Source organism: Lontra canadensis, unplaced genomic scaffold (assembly GCF_010015895.1).
Source record: "Lontra canadensis isolate GAN:19392208 unplaced genomic scaffold, GSC_riverotter_1.0 scaffold28, whole genome shotgun sequence".
NCBI lineage: Eukaryota > Metazoa > Chordata > Mammalia > Carnivora > Mustelidae > Lontra > Lontra canadensis.
In genome coordinates, this window is record NW_022631022.1 from 11,274,887 (window position 1) to 11,291,397 (window position 16,511).

Below are 16,511 nucleotides of genomic sequence, written 5' to 3' on the forward strand. Positions count from 1 at the left end.
TCCTAAGCTTTTTATCTTAAAAGGAATAATAAAAATTAGAATTTATTAAGTAGGCATCATGTGGTAAATAAAGATAGACTCTAAGGACAAGCTCTTCTTCACTAAATGTCATCTATTTTATAACCTTAAATTATAAGTCTGAGGTTCATTTTTATATTTTTTATGAAAATAACTATAGTTACAAGCATACTAATTGAGCTTTTTGGTATGAAAAAGAAGGGATTTGATAATGCCAACTTGCTACCATCTACATATATGGATAAACTCACCAGGTAAGAAAAAAAATAAATCATAATATACATATGAAGATTGGTACACCAGAGGAAAGTAATATTAATTTGCCTTCTGACTCACACTTTTAAATAGTCCTTTGCAATACTCCTCATCAATTGCCTCATTCTTAGGGCTTCCTCTTCACAATGTCTAAGCTCACTTCCTAAGAGCTTTCTTCTTGCAGGAATCAGCATTTATTGACCTCACAAAGTACACACAATTGCTGCTGTCAGCAAAGAACACAGAGTCTGGAGAAAAGCATCACAGAAGCATTGGAGGGGTATGAAAGTGTAGCTTCTCAGAGAGTAATGTCTGTGAAGATCTGGGACCTTAAATTTAAGAAATAATGAAAACTCTTCCTGAAATCAATATTACATTATATGTTAACTAACTAGAATTCAAACAGAAATTTGCTAACTAGAATTCAAACAGAAATTTGGAAGAAAAAAAAAAATACTGAAGTTTGTGAATACTGCAAAAGAAACACAACGTTTCAACCCAGGATTTTATTTCATCTGACTTCATCTGATATTTAGTTTATACAACTGAGTGGAAAGAAAGGTAATTTCTAACCACATTTACTGGTATTTACATTATGAAAGCCCAAGTATTTTTCACAGTGTCTTAGAACCATCTTACAAAGTTCTTACAAACAAAAGTGCAAGCCTCTTGAGGTCGCCTGAGATCTCATGGGACTATTCATAATGGGAGGGTGTTAATCCCCAATGCCCTGGCCTATTTCCAATATGGATCATTAGTTTCTGCTTACCTAAATTCCTATTACCATTCCAACTGGCTCAGATACTTGCCACTTCCTGTCTTGAACCACAGTCTGTGTACTAATTATTAAATAGGCAAAGTGAAATGGCTTCTTTGGGTGCCTACCACCACACAAAACATTTCATACAGGGGAACCCGGGTGGTACAGCTCAAGAGTTGAGCATTCAACTCTTGGTTTTGGCTCAGCTCATGATCTCGGGGTCCTGGGACTGAGCCCCAGGTAAGGCTCTGTGCTCATCAGGGAGTCTGGCTGAGATTCTCTCTCCTTCTCCCTTTGCCCCTCCTGCCTATGTGCTCTCTCTAAAATAAATAAATAAATCTTATTAAAAAAATTTTCATATTCCTTGAAGATTAGTAAAACAGTAGTTTAAGCCAACTCTATTTAACTGTTAGTTTAAAATTTTTTACTATCATTTTATATGACACACAGAATGTTCTGATTATAACTTTACATAGAATTCCCAGGTTTTGTCTATGTCAACAGACTTTGTCAATGATGAGTTTAAGTGCTAACAAGGCTATGAAACTACAATTAAGGTTTTATTTCACACCATGTTAGTAACCAAACCTGAGCAAGCACAAGGATGAAACATAGCTAAACGGACCCAGCTCACCACTCCCTGTCCCTATCATCCACACGCACACACACATTTCCTTCACTCTCTCCAACACAAACACAATACGCACATGCTTCCCTAAATCTGTATATATGCATATGTGCGTGTATGCATACTACATATTTTATTTCTATATATACACATCATCTCAATCAGACACACATACGATTCATAAAGATCAAAACAAAAGAACAGTATATCTTTCTTCACAGAAATAGGTTCTACAGATCCTTGGGAATATCAAAACAAAGAGAGGTGCAAATCCCTCATTCAAAAATTTTTAAATCCAAAAATTTCTGAAAACCACAGTTTTAAATAACTTAATTATTGGTAAAACCTGAAATGAAGATAATTATAGCCCTCATTTATTCCACTCAATGTGCATGTCAATATGTTTCAACTCAGAAATACTTATTTATTTGATTATAAGGTTTTACCATAGATTCCTCTAGGGGATGTTACATAATACATAGTATACACTGCTAATTTAGTTTCTAAATTTCAAGAAATTCTGGATTCTAAAGCAAATCCAATTTTAAGGTTTGGGGCTAACCAACTGTGGAGTAATACTTTTATTTTTATATATTTTTTAAGATTTTATTTATTTGTTTATTTATTTGAGAGAGAGAGTGCCATGTGCACATGCATGTGAGGAAGAGGGAGAGGAAGGGCGGGGGAGGAAGTCTCAAGCGGACTCGGTACTGAGTGCAGAGACCAATGTGGGGCTCGATCTCAAGACCCTGAGAAAATGACCTGAGCCGAACCCAAGAGTTGAAGACTTAACTGACTGAGCAGTCAGGCACCCCAAGTAATACATTTATATTAAAAAATATGGTTTATTTTACATCATTATCTGCTTCTCCTCTACAGTTTTCATTAATTCCAATCTTCCATAAATTCTAAAGGAAGGAAGAGAAGAAGATAGGGAGCCACAATAAGGTTCAGGTTTTTAACTCCTCTCTTTAATTCTTATTAATCTCCCTTTTGCCAAGGAAGGATTACCTTGGACTACAGGCAGCAATAGCAGCCAGAGGGTGACTAGGAGACACAGAAGTAACAGAAGAGGGCTGAATACATTTTAAAGTTCACAGAAAATATTCAAGCCAGGAATCTTGAATCCTGAGAATTTCCCATATTCTTAATGTTACTATTATTTCTAATAATAACTTTGCATTAATAACAATCATTTATTTTGACTCTGTTGAACTTCAAATATGTCATTTGACCTTCATACTCTGTAGTCATCCTGTAGTCACTGTATATAACTCATTTGTAGAACTGTTACCTATTTTAATCCCAAACTATCTAAACCCTACAACTCATCTAATACCTACCCCAAAGATAATTCAGAAGGCATATCTACAGCAAGAAAACCAAATGATGTATTTTAAGATAGAATATAAAAAATTTTTCCATTAGCAGTTACTTTGGGATTAAATGATACTGTTTACCTCTCAGATAAGATATGTTTAATTAAATCAACTTAAATCACTAGTCAAGGAGATTCCATTTCATCTGTTTTCTACATAGAATGCATTCTTCTTCCTTGAAACATTAAAGTATGTTCTATATAATTAAGATGTGGATATAGGGTTTTCTTTCTTTAAATTGTAGTAACACTTAAAGCAATAATGTGGTTTAATATTTACTGAAATTAATTCTGTAAATTTGTCTGAAATTAACAACCTGGCTATTTCATCACAAAACTAAATGAAGCAGATACTATGTTATTGCAAAGCAAACCAGCTTCTGAAATTCAATAGGCTAATTACTGATTTTATGGAAATCTCTAATTATACCTATACTAGATTTAGTCACCATAAAAATCAATAGAAATTTTGAACTTACCTATATTCTTTAAAGCATAAGGATTCTAAACATTGTATATAGCTTTTTAAATACATTAGACATATAAAATGTGATACCTAAATTAAATTTAATCTAGTGATATCAACCAAGAAGCTTAAAAATTTTCATTATTCAGTATAATCATGCTTTACTTTTATTCTTTTTACTTTTTAAGCAGCTCCATGGACTTACATATGTCCTGCTCACCACTGTATCTCCAAAGTCTATATGAGTGCCTGGAGCTTAGTAGACGTGTAATATTTACTTAATAAATTTACATCTAAATTTAGAATTTGTTTTATATATACATGTATAACTTTCTGTAAAAAAAAATCTACTATTTGAAGCTTATTATTTCAGCAAACTCTGATGAGTTTAGTATCTTATCAAATGACTTATATAAGTTCATGTTGTTAGATGAATCACCATTGGGCCTGATTACTGAAAATACAGAGAAAGATGAAGCCTTGTAGCTCTCAACATAAATAAATCCATTAAAGTGATGACCCTGTCATAGCCTAATCTTCCACAAATACCAAAAACCAAACTCTAGTTCTGAGTACTAAGAATTTAGGTAACTCAATAATTTATTAAACACTTATCTACTTTGTGGTCAGTATTATGCTAGGCATCCCAAATACATATGCAAATAATATCTATCTTCAAGAAAAGCACAAATGTGAGAGAGGAGAGGCACATGAGTAAATAACCAAAGATGACTGGCAGGATGAACAAAATCTTACTGGGAAAAAAAAAAAAAGACTGAAATTGGAGGTCAGATGACAACTGATCTGGTGGCAAAGGAATGTGGAGTAGGATGTGGGTGTTGAGAAACTGCTAAGCCTAAGGTGTCAGAGAAAGGCATTATGAACAGAGGGCACAGCATGAGTAAAGGTACAGAGGAATACACACACACGTACATACACACACGTATATACACATACAGGAGAAAGATAATAAAAACATTTTAAAAAACAAAATAACGTTAAACTATTTTGCTATGGACATCCCTTTTTATAAAACATTCTTACAAAAGAATTTAACAAAAAAATTTTAACCAAATTTATTCTCTTCAGAATCTAAAATTCTAGGACTAATGTAAAATTTATAAATAGTCCCAGAAAAGTAACTCAACCTATTATCTAAAATAAATAGAACAGATCTTACATCATTTCCTTTGATGTTTAAGCTCAAGTCAAAACCACACGAGCAATAGCTTAAAATCCTTACCTTTCATTTACTACTCTCATGAACCTCATGTCATGTCCCTTATTCTAAAACTCACGGATTTCAGTTCTTTCACAGCTATTAACCTTATCTCTTCAAAGAGGACCATAATTTCCTTAAAGGCAAAAAAAGTTTCCTAATAGTCTTTGAATATCCACAGATTGAGAAAAATAGTGGATGTTCAATGAAATATTTACTGACTACATGTTTATAGAGATTGCGATTTTTAGCATTTCAAAGCACATGCTATTTTAAAATATACTCGACATTATACAGACTTGCAGCTTTTCATTCTAGTTGACCACATTGTCTAAGAAAACCAGAAAACAGTGGAAGTTAGTCTTTTAAGAATTTTTAATTTGCATCCTATCATGATAACTGGGCATCCCGTTTGATTATAACCTTGTCCTTCATAGATAATTCTATTAGTCAACCAGCTTAACTCAGAGCAAACACAGGAGAGACCCTAACAGTAAGGTTTGCCACCTGTAGTTTATACACTAAGCCAACACTGTAAATAAAATAATGCGGGGCGCCTGGGTGGCTCAGTAGGTTAAAGCCTCTGCCTTCGGCTCAGGTCATGATCCCAGGGTCCTGGGATCGAGCCCCACATCGGGCTCTCTGCTCAGCGGGGATCCTGCCTTCCCCTCTCTCTCTCTGCCTGCCTCTCTGCCTACTTGTGATCTCTGTCTATCAAATAAATAAATAAAATATTTAAAAAAAAAAAAAATAATGCAACATTGAAGTTTAAATGTTTTTATGCTTCCCAATTCTCCCACCACCATGAAAAACTAAAGAAAAATGTAAGATAAAGAGACTCTTAAATTTTCTGTAAGAAGGCACAAACAGAAGACATCCCAAAATATTTACTGAAGGAGTAAATAAATAAAACTGGAATTAAAAATGCACTTAGACTATGCAGACAATAAACGACACTTCAAAAACATTTGGCAGAGAAAAGTATACTTGGTGAGAATCAGCAATAAAAGGAACTATTCTTTTTGTGACTGACAGATAAATGTATTAATTGTAAAGGTGATTATGCTTAGAATATTGGGTAGTAATCCATGAGTACATCTGTGTATTTTTAAAAAAGGAACAGGTTGAGGTAAACATCGCTAAGAATGTGTGTGAAATAATACACAGTACTATAAACTTGAAAAATACAAAACTAAGGATATTTCCCTAGAAGGAAGAGAATGAATTCATTTACTAAAAGGCTTTGATTAGAGTATTATATATGCTTTGCTTCTAGAAATAAAAATATTCCTAGAAACTGTCTATAAAGTGATTTTATTTTTTTTTTAAGATTTTTTTTATTTATTTATTCAACAGAGAGAGATCACAAGTAGACAGAGAGGCAGGCAGAGAGAGAGAGAGGAGGAAGCAGGCTCCCTACCAAGGAAAGAGCCCGATGCAGGGCTCGATCCCAGGACCCTGGGATCATGACCTGAGCCGAAGGCAGAGGCTTTAACCCTCTGAGCCACCCAGGCGCCCCTATAAAGTGATTTTAACAGGAAAAATTCTCATTAATTTTAATAAGAATTTTTAAATATTACAAGACAATTTAAAAGAGAATGAAAACGCAAAAGATTAAAAATAATGAACAAAAGCTATGGCAAAACTATTAAAGCAATAAGACATTCTGTGAATATGGAAGCTTTCTGATGATTATTTAGACTTTTACTCTTGGAGTACATTATGAGAATTTCATTCTAATCTTTCCATTCTATCAATGGCTCCAACCCAAGTCCACTCTTCAAAAGAAAAAAAAAAAATTTTAAGCATTGAGCTTCTTGAGCAGTTTATTTCAACTGATTATTTATAAAATAGCCCTGGCTATAGCTGGCTACACTTGAAGTCTTGATTTGTTTTGTCTTTGTTATCCTTTGAAAATTCTTAATGATAAAGAAACTAGGACCTACCATTTATGAGGTTAAAAAAAAAGGTATCTTTAAAAAAGGATTAAATGGTTTACGCAATAATAGAACCATGAGCTTCTGAAAACATAGCCAGTGTCCATTTCCACTCAATTTATACCATGATCTATCTACAGAAGGAATATCTTACACATAGATGAAACTGACCTGGGCCTACACAGCTAGCTTTCTTTTTCATTTTCCAGCAAGCCAGACTGTTGGTATATAATTACTACCTCAGAAGCAGTAAAGTCTGTTCTTTTAAGCGGCTATCTCATAAACACTAGGAAGCTTCAATTTTGTTTCAGATGCTACAGAATGTATAATACCTGACTTCAAAATACATGAGCCAACTTTTATTTTTATTAAACTAGTCATCTCTGATTCCTCTACATTGTTATTTCTGAAACCTTAACAAGTCCCAAAGTGTTTGACTTAAAAGGTAGCTGAAATCAAAGGCACAGAAAACTCAACTTGATCCTAAAAACTAGACCAAGAGTTCTGTACTTCATCACGGAATCATGAATTGCATCCAACAGCTGTTCCACTCACCGGCTATTTTAAACCATTTAACATGATCTGTACCAAGACTAATTCTTTTCTAAATAAGCATGTCAACACTTATCCCAAAACTATGCTATTCTTCAAAACTGTCTCCTTGAAAAGCTTAATACTTATTTAACTTATGTTGCCACTTTTCAAATAATTTCAGAACTTTCTTTTCAGAAAGCTCCATCATAGAAAATTTACTAACCACATAAAGAAATCACTCTCATTACTATGTAAACACTGGCTTAGTACTCTTGACCTGGATTTTTCAGCTTTCCTTCCTTCAGCTCCTCTATTCCCATGTTTCCTTAAATCGAATCCCCCTGCCTTTTTCTTTCTTTTGTACTTTTGAATTAACACTGAGAATTTATAGGGTGGAAGTGAACCTTTAAGAGACCCAGGGGTATGGATGGTGGAACAACAACAACAAAAAAACAGATCTGGAAGTAGACAACCATTTTCAGGCTTCTTACTTGCTAGGACCGTGGGTAAAAATGTGTTAAAGGCCATGAATATTTTTTAGAGAAATATTAAGTTGTATAATGCCCAAACTTCCTCCTGAAAAAAAAAAAAAAAAGTTCCAAGACAACAGTTTCCAAGTTAACATTTAGGGGGATTAGACGAGGGATGTTTCCAAAATGTTAACTGAAATCAGTATTTTCTGAGTTCTACCCATCTGGAGGTTAATTTGTATATTACCTTCTTTCCCTCCAACACATTCTATATTTCTTATCACTCTGCTCATCACACCCTGCACTACGATTAACTTTCTCCCAACAGTGCTCTAACTTGAAGACAGCCTAAACTACTAAGAATACCCAAATACAAATGAAGAATGCTCAATAAATATTTCCAAAATTGGACTTTGGTGGAAGGGCTACCAAATCCCAAGAATTTCTGGTAGACAAGGCAACCTCCCAAAAATAGCTGCTATTAGCACAGGTGACCTTTTTATCCCCCATTTTCTAAAATGAGAGCATATTTTTAAGGATGGTTGGGGGTCAATAACCAAAATAGAGGAGGGCAACTTGAGCTAGGTAATCCATTTAAATCATGGATATGAAGAAAAATGTGTATTTCTTAAGAAAACAGCTAAAAGCTCACTTTCAATAAATAAAAATTAAACTGCTTAATTTGGTAAGATTAAGTTGGATGGGCTTTTGTTTTGTTCTTATAATGCTGTTTTTATTTTATTTATTTTTTTTAAGATTTTATTTATTTATTTGACAGAGAGAGAGATCACAAGTAGGCAGAGAGGCAGGCAGTGGGGCAGCGGGGGGCGGGGAGCAGGCTCCCCGCTGAGCAGAGAGCCTGATTTGGGACTTGATCCCAGGACCCTGGGATCATGACCTGAGCTGAAGGCAAAGGCTTTAACCCACTGAGCCACCCAGGCGCCCCTGTTCTTATAATGCTGTTTTTATAACTTGAAAAATCAAGATCCTTTTTTACACCTCAATATATTAATGTTTTATGCAAATAAATAAACTCTTTCCAAACCATTTTCTCTCCTTACCAGCTAATGGGCAATTTAATAATTAATTGTATACATACAGATTCACTTCTGATTGCTTTATCTCAATAAAGAGATTCAAATTCAGTTATTTAAGTAAGGCATACTTAGAAAATGAGGTACCTAAAGATTGTTTAAAAATACGTATGAGATGAAGTAGATAACCAAACAGGTGCAGAGGTTTTTGAAATTCAGGCTTAGGAAAGAATATTAAAACCAGGCCTTACAAATAAGACTCCTATGTCTGATGTAGAAGGGAATTTAGATTTGGACAGGATATTCTGATGTAAGTCAGAGAACTCAGCTATGCTTCTACCTTGAGTTTTGAAAAGCACAGTAAGGAATCAGAAATAATCACTGAGTAAGTGAAGATCTTCCAAAGTCTCTTCCTTGCTCACACATGCAAATCTGTCTCTATGCCCATAATGGAACAGAAGTTGACATCAATTACTTTTGAGTCATAAAAATCAGAAAGGTGGTAAACAGCTGAATGATGGAGAAGACATGAACCACTCAATTTGCCTGAGACAAAAATGAGTATGATCACTCCACTGAAACTTTGGGGAGGGAGCCCTGAAATGTTTTTAGTAACCAGAAATAAACAATAAATAAATAAGTAAAATAAACAGAAATTAATTGAATGCTGTTCACCTAACTAGAAATGTGTAAAATTTTCATAAATTACTTGTCTAGAGTTTTCTTCATGATTCTGAGTTAAAACCCATAAAACAGTATAATGACCTGTGTTTGTTTGCAATTTTAGTTGCCCAGATCTGTTTTTCCCACAAGTCAAATTCCATTAACTGCAATGGGATTTTCAGAAATATAAGCTTTAAGGTTCATACTTCATATGTTTTTAGATACATCTATTCATATTTCCATCTCTTTGTAGTTTGTGGATGGATACCTGTATCTTAAGATCTAGTGTGACACAATTTATCACCACTTTCCCAATTACAAAAAAAATAAGCAGTAGAATCCAAATACATATTATTTGTCAAAAATGCCAAACCTTTAAGGAATTGGTTTTCTTAAATAATCATTAAAACATAAAACTCTTAGAAGAAAACATAGGCAATAATCCTAGAAGAAAAGATAGGCAATAATGTCTTTGACAAGGTCCACTGCAACGTATTCCTAGGTAGGTCTCCTCCAGCAAGGGAAACAAAAGCACAAATAAACTAACGGGACTACACCAAAACAAAAAGCTTTTTAATACCCAAATATTTAATGAACTTATACAACTCCACAACAAAAAACCCTAATAATTTGGCTAAAAATGGGCAGAGGAGCTGAATAAATATTTTTCCCAAGTAAGATATACAGATGGCCAAGAGACACATGAAAAGAAGCTCAATTCAACATCACTAACCATCAGAAAAATACAAATCAAAACCACAATCACATAATTACCTTAACATCTGTCCAAATGGCTAGAATCAAAAAGATAAGAAATAATAATTGTTGGGGCGCCTGGGTGGTTCAGTGGGTTAGAGCCTCTGCCTTCGGCTCGGGTCATGATTCCAGGTCCTGGGATCGAGCCCCGCATCGGGCTCTCTGCTCAGCAGGGAGCCTGCTTCCTCCTCTCTCTCTGCCTGCTTTTCTGCCTACTTGTGATCTCTGTCTGTCAAATAAATAAATAAAATCTTTAAAAAAAAAAAAAAAAAGAAGAAGAAGAATTGTTGGTTAGGATGCAGAATAAAACGAATCCTCATGCACTATCAGCTAGAATGTAAACTGGTGCAGCCACTGCGGAAATCAGTATGGATGTCCCTCAAAAAATTAAAAACAGAAATACAATATGATGTACTAATTCCATTTCTGGGTATTTACCCAAAGAAGACAAACACTAATTTGAAAAGATATAAGTACTCCTATGTTTACTGCAGCTTTGCAACTGCCAGGATATGGAAGCAATCTAAGTGTCCATCGATAGATGAATGGATAAAAAGGATGTGGTCTATTTCTTATGCGCGCGCGCGCGCACGCGCGCGCGCACACACACACACACACACACACACACACACAGAAATACTATTTGGCCATAAAAAAACAATGAGCTCTTGCCATTTGCAATAATATGGATGGACCTGGAGTATATTATGCTAAGTGAAGTAAGTCAGACAAGGAAAGACAAATACCATTATGATTTCACTTACATGTGGAATCTAAAAAACAAAACAAGTGAATAAATAAGCAAAAACAAAAGCAGACCCTAAATACAGAGAACAGGTTGCTAGAGGGCAGGGTGTTGGAATGGGCAAGTGAATGAAAGGGAACAGGAGATAGAGGCTTCCAGTTTTGGAATGAGTAAGTCACACGGAGAGAAGGTACAGCATAAGAAACAGAGTCAGTGGTATTGTTATAGCATTGTACGGTGACAGATGATAGCTACACTTGTGGGTGAGCACAGCGCAATGTCCAGACTTGTCAAATCACTGAAACTAATATACACCTGAAACTAACAGTAACACTGAATGTCAACTGTAATCAATGTACCAACAAATAATAATTAAAACATTTTGCACTAAGCAATATTATGCATTTCCCAAAACTGAAACATACCGTAATGTAAATTTTAAGACTTGATTCTTACAATTAAAACTTTCTATTTTGATCAATTATAGTTACATTATTACAAGGTAAGGAATGCAAATGATTGAGCATTGCACCTAGTTCATATCATTTTAAAGAAAATACTAAATGTTTTATTAAATATTTGTAAAGAAAACCCTAAGGATAACTTGAATTTAGAGTCAAGTAGATTATCAATGACTAAAGATAATAGTATCTGTGGACATATATGAATCTATATTTCCTCTTTTTATTTTTTTTTTTTGAAGAATTTTTATTTATATATTTGACAAAGACATACAGTGAAAGAGGGAATACAAGCAGGGGAAATGGGAGAGGGAGAAGCAGGCTTCCTACTGAGCAAGAAGCCTAAAAGGGCTCAATCACAGGACCCCAGGATCATGAACTAAGCCGAAGGCAGATGAGCCACCCAGGGACCCCTCCTCTTTTTATTAATCTAAACTAAGAAATTTATACATAGACAATTCATGAAAACTCATTTTTCTTTTCCAGTCTTTGAACAAAAAGGAAAACAAGAATTAAAATCATTCAGTATTTATAGTTACCATCTGATCTGGTTAAAAGATTGAGGAGGTTATATTTTAACTAGATTTAAAATCATACACTTATTTAAAATACAAGATACAGAGAGCTGAGAGAAAAAAAATACAAGGTATGGAAGAAAAAGCTAAATGGCACCATTAGGAAGCAACCAGATATGCCCACCTGTCTCCCTAAAAAAACAGACATGCACAACAAAAGGCGAGGCCTAATCAAAAAGTTAATACCATGAAAAATATAGGAGTGGAAGGGGAGAACTATGTTAGATTTAAAAGACCTGAGGGGATGGGCACCTGGGTGGCTCAGTGGGTTAAGCCTCTGCCTCCGGCTTAGGTCATGATCTCAGGATCCTGGGATTGAGTCCTGCATCCGGCTCTCTGCTTGGCAGGGAGCCTGCTTCCTCCTCTCTCTCTGCCTGCCTCTCTGCCTACTTGTGATCTCTGTCTGTCAAAGAAATAAATAAAATCTTAAAAAAAAAAAAAAAAAAAAAAAAGACATGAGGGGAAATAATTATCAAATACAATGAGTCATCTTGGGATGGACCCAGTCTGGACAGATCAACTGCAAATATTTTTCAGAAAACTAAAAAAATGGGAGTATATATTAGTTATTAGATAAAATAAAAATCTGTCGACATGGGAAACCCAAAACTGTTCACTAAGAAAGGCATATACTAAAATAACAGGTACAATAGCATGATATAATTTTAGTAAAGGAATACATCTGTATACATACATACAGAAAAAACATACCAAATATATACAAAAGTATTAATGGTGTCATCTCTGGCTGGTGGGAATATGGTATTTTTAATTTCTTATTTATTCTTTTAACTTTCTGTAATTATTCTTTTAACTTTAACCTTCTTTTAACTTTTTTAAATCTCTGTATCTTGTATTTATGTATGTACTGCTTTTGCAAAGTTAAAAATATAATCTGAGAAAAAATATATATGCTTTCCTCCAAAATATATGAATGGCATTTTTTAAAATTCCAGAATCCGTAACTATACCACATCATTCATTACATAATATACATGTAGTAAATAATATGTATTTGTCAGTTGCCTTTTTGAAGAACTAATTTTGGCGATGGCTGTCTTAATGTAAAGTGCCAACAGAAAAATTAAGTACCATACTCACTCATCTAATAACTAATGTGAGTACTTTATTTAATAGTACGTGACTTAACAGTCGGTGGCATGCTATCTGTCTCAACTGAGAAACAAAAGAATCTTTTTCACATCTCCCTAAAGAATTTATCTCAAAAGTAACAAACTTTTAAGTGTAAAATGTGTGGCTTTTAAGCAATAAAATCTGTAAGCTGATACATAGATTCACGATCATATAAGTAAGAGGTACTTTTCCTGCACACTAATCATTTAAGAATGACTTATCAACATAAACTTGAATTAATGTTAAAAAAAATCAAGAACAATTTTAGTTTAAAAAAATTAAAATTTAGTGGAAATAATATGTGTACAAAGAATGCTTATGTATAAAATTGTAGTTTCAAAAAGTTGTATGAAAAGTTCAAATATTAAATTAAAAAACAAAAGTAACAATAAATACAGGGTCCTGAGTTCAAGCCCTACATTGGGCTCTTTTAAAAAAAAAAAAAATCAAGTCTCAAGAAGATGGTATGTCCTCTTCAGCAGGAATAGTAGGAAAAATCACAATCTTTCAAGAATAAAGATTACACCAGAACTGAGAGTAATGAAAAAAAATATAGGTAGACATGTTTGTAAGAATTAACATCATGTCTCTAACCCCAATCAAATGGATGAGACGTGAGTGGCCAATCTAAGACTAATTACTCCACTGGCTTAATAATCACCAAATGTTCTTCTGTAAATTAGACCCAAGAGTCAGACACAAAGATAATGCTTAAGCTGGAGGTCTTATAAATACGGGCAAAGCAAAAAAGAAGAAAAGTGGTCTGTAAAAGGAAGAGGAGCAAAAAGTAGACATCCATCTGGGAACCTGATTTTAACACGCACCATGGGTCCCTAAAAGACAGAGAAAACAGACTCTTCCTAGTTTTCGATGCCTGTAAGACCTAACTGTATTTGTATTCATGTTGGATTCCCAATGTCCTTCTTTACTTGAACAAGCCTAAGTGGCCATTTTATTGTATTTTATTATTTTTTGGCAAACATATGAGCCTTTACTGTAATAATTTTATACTTCCACAGCTATTTTCATTCTCTATAAACAAAAACTCCTAAGGTTTCAATTAGCATCTATCCCTATGTGGGTAATTCCAAAAATCTAAAAATGATCTTCTAAGCACTATATGACAAGTATCAGACATCTGGAAACACCTAACACTATATAATAAGCTATCAACCTAGTATTAATGTACTGAAATTAAACAGATAAAATAGATAACTATCACATAGGTAGCAGAAAGGATATGAGAATCATTAAGACAGAGAAGTTTCATGTAGATGGACTCATACCATATGTAGTGTCTTTTTTTCCTTGGCTTGATGCTTTTGAGATTCAATCATGTAAGCATGTATCTGAGTAATTTTTTTTACTCAGCTGCCTTTTTTTGCTGAATAATTTTCCTTCACATGGTTGTGCTGTACACATTGTGACATGATTTTTAAAAACTCATTCACCAGTTGAAAAATACTTAGGTTGTTTACCATTTGGTATTATCATGAGAAAGGCCATTATGAACATCAAAAAATTGTGTACATGTGTTTCATTTCTTTTGAATAAATTCCAGGGAGTGGGAATGTTGAGTCATATGGTAGATGTATGTCGACTTTTAAGAAAATGCCAAACTGATTTCCAGGATGGCTGTGTCATTTTTCACTTCTTCTTGCAACATGAAGAGTTCCAATTGCTCCACATCCTCAGGAACACGTGGAATGATCATTTGTTATTGTTATTGTTATTAATTTAGCCACTCTAATCAATGTGCAATGTGGTGTTAATTTGTATTTCTCTGATAACAATGTTAATGACATTGAGCATATTTACAAGTGTTGTTGGTCATTCATGGATCTTCTTTGATGGAGATATCCCCTTTGATCCTTTACCTTTTTCTCCAACTGGGTTGTCTTTTTTTTTTTTAAGTTCTTTCTATAAGTCCTTTTTGAAATACAATATTGTGCAAATTAAAAATTCAAAACCTTTACAAAGTAACAGGAACAGTGCTAAGAATTTTGGTGGATAATCTCTGTTACCATCAAGTGACAACATAACAAAGTAGAAATATATAAACATTTTTGGTTGGTCCCTTCCCAGTTATATACTTTCTTATTCTCATTCCTCCAGCTATTTCATATGACTATTTGATGTGTTTTCTCAGGTGCATTCTGCTTCCTAAAAATACTTCCAAATATACTCATATCATAAGTCAGAGTCTATCTCCTCTATCTTTCCCCATTTCTCAGGAATGCATAGTTCACAATAAGTAATACTTACTGAACGACTTAACATATTAACTGAATTAATTAAAAGGAATTTTGCTTGGGGGCTCAGAATAGTCAATAGAGAGGTATTTTAAATAAAATCAACAGAAAATCAAAGTAATAAAACCCTGACATACACAAAAGGTGATTCTGTAAGAATTTCAAATAATATTATGAGTAAATACTACTATGCTTTTAATAATTTTTATAGTACAGCAGCTTCTGATCCTGAAGACTCACTTTAGGAATATAAGCCATGAGAAAGTAAAGCACACTGCCACCACTGAACACAAGAAGCAGAAGCAGGAGTCAAAAAACACAAGATAACAGTAAAAAAACAGTGACCTAATAAGCAAAATGTTAGCAAACTAAAACTGAATATTCATTGGAGAATTATTAATAGATTAAGAATTCAACGGAAAACCCATGTTCTATAGTGCCTAGATTATACTGTCCAGTATAGTAGATACCAGGTATATGTGCCTGTTTATACATACATTTTAAATAATGAAAATTCAAAATTCAGTTCCTCAACATAACTAGACACATTTCAAATGCTTACTAGCCCTACTTGACAGCACAGATAGAAAAAAACATTTCATCACTGCAGAAATTCTATCAGACAGTGCTGGCCTGAGTTATTCAGCAGGCCCAACTGAAGAGCTCTAAGGGAGTTTTATTCTTATTCAGATTTTTTTCTTATAAGAAATAGAGCATTTTACTTTAGTATTTTATTAGTCTTACTCAATACTCTCAAAAAAGATTATTTATATCATGTGCGTATATTATCCCCTAGGAGGTAACCGAAACATCGAATTAAGCTTTATCATTCCCTTGCTATCTGAAAATAATTTTACCAAATGTTTCCCTAAAAATGTATTGTTTTGTTTTGCCCACTTAATTTTATATAAGGAGAATCATACTTTTTCTTTACACCACTTGCTCTTTTCACTATTTCCACTTATTCTGAAGTTTATGCTCTTCTATCTAACTCTGCTATTTGATACATTACACTACAAAGAGCTCAATTTTATTCAGAAAAGCTAGACCTAAACCAATGAAATCACCACCTATATATCAAAGCTCTGTAAGTTATAAACAGAAAGCTAAAGATTCCAAATGATTCCCTATAAAACAAATGAATGTTTTCTCATATACATTTAACTGCTCATAAACAGAGAAAAACTTTCTTGTGCATCAAAGACAGATCTTAGTTGCTACACATA

General features: G+C 33.8%; 1 protein-coding gene across 3 annotated transcripts in view; it reads right to left on the minus strand.

Annotated features, from left to right (window-relative positions):
- The window catches only part of TCF12 (transcription factor 12), a 381,460-nt gene that overhangs the window by 299,165 nt on the left and 65,784 nt on the right, over nucleotides 1–16,511 (minus strand). The window contains exon 1 of one of the 3 annotated variants that reach the window (XM_032864865.1): nucleotides 355–374. The exons of the other annotated variants lie outside the window; for them this stretch is intronic. The gene's annotated coding sequence lies outside the window, so the exon portion shown is untranslated. Of the gene's footprint in view, nucleotides 1–354; nucleotides 375–16,511 lie in introns of those variants that run through there. 3 annotated transcript variants of the gene reach the window in all.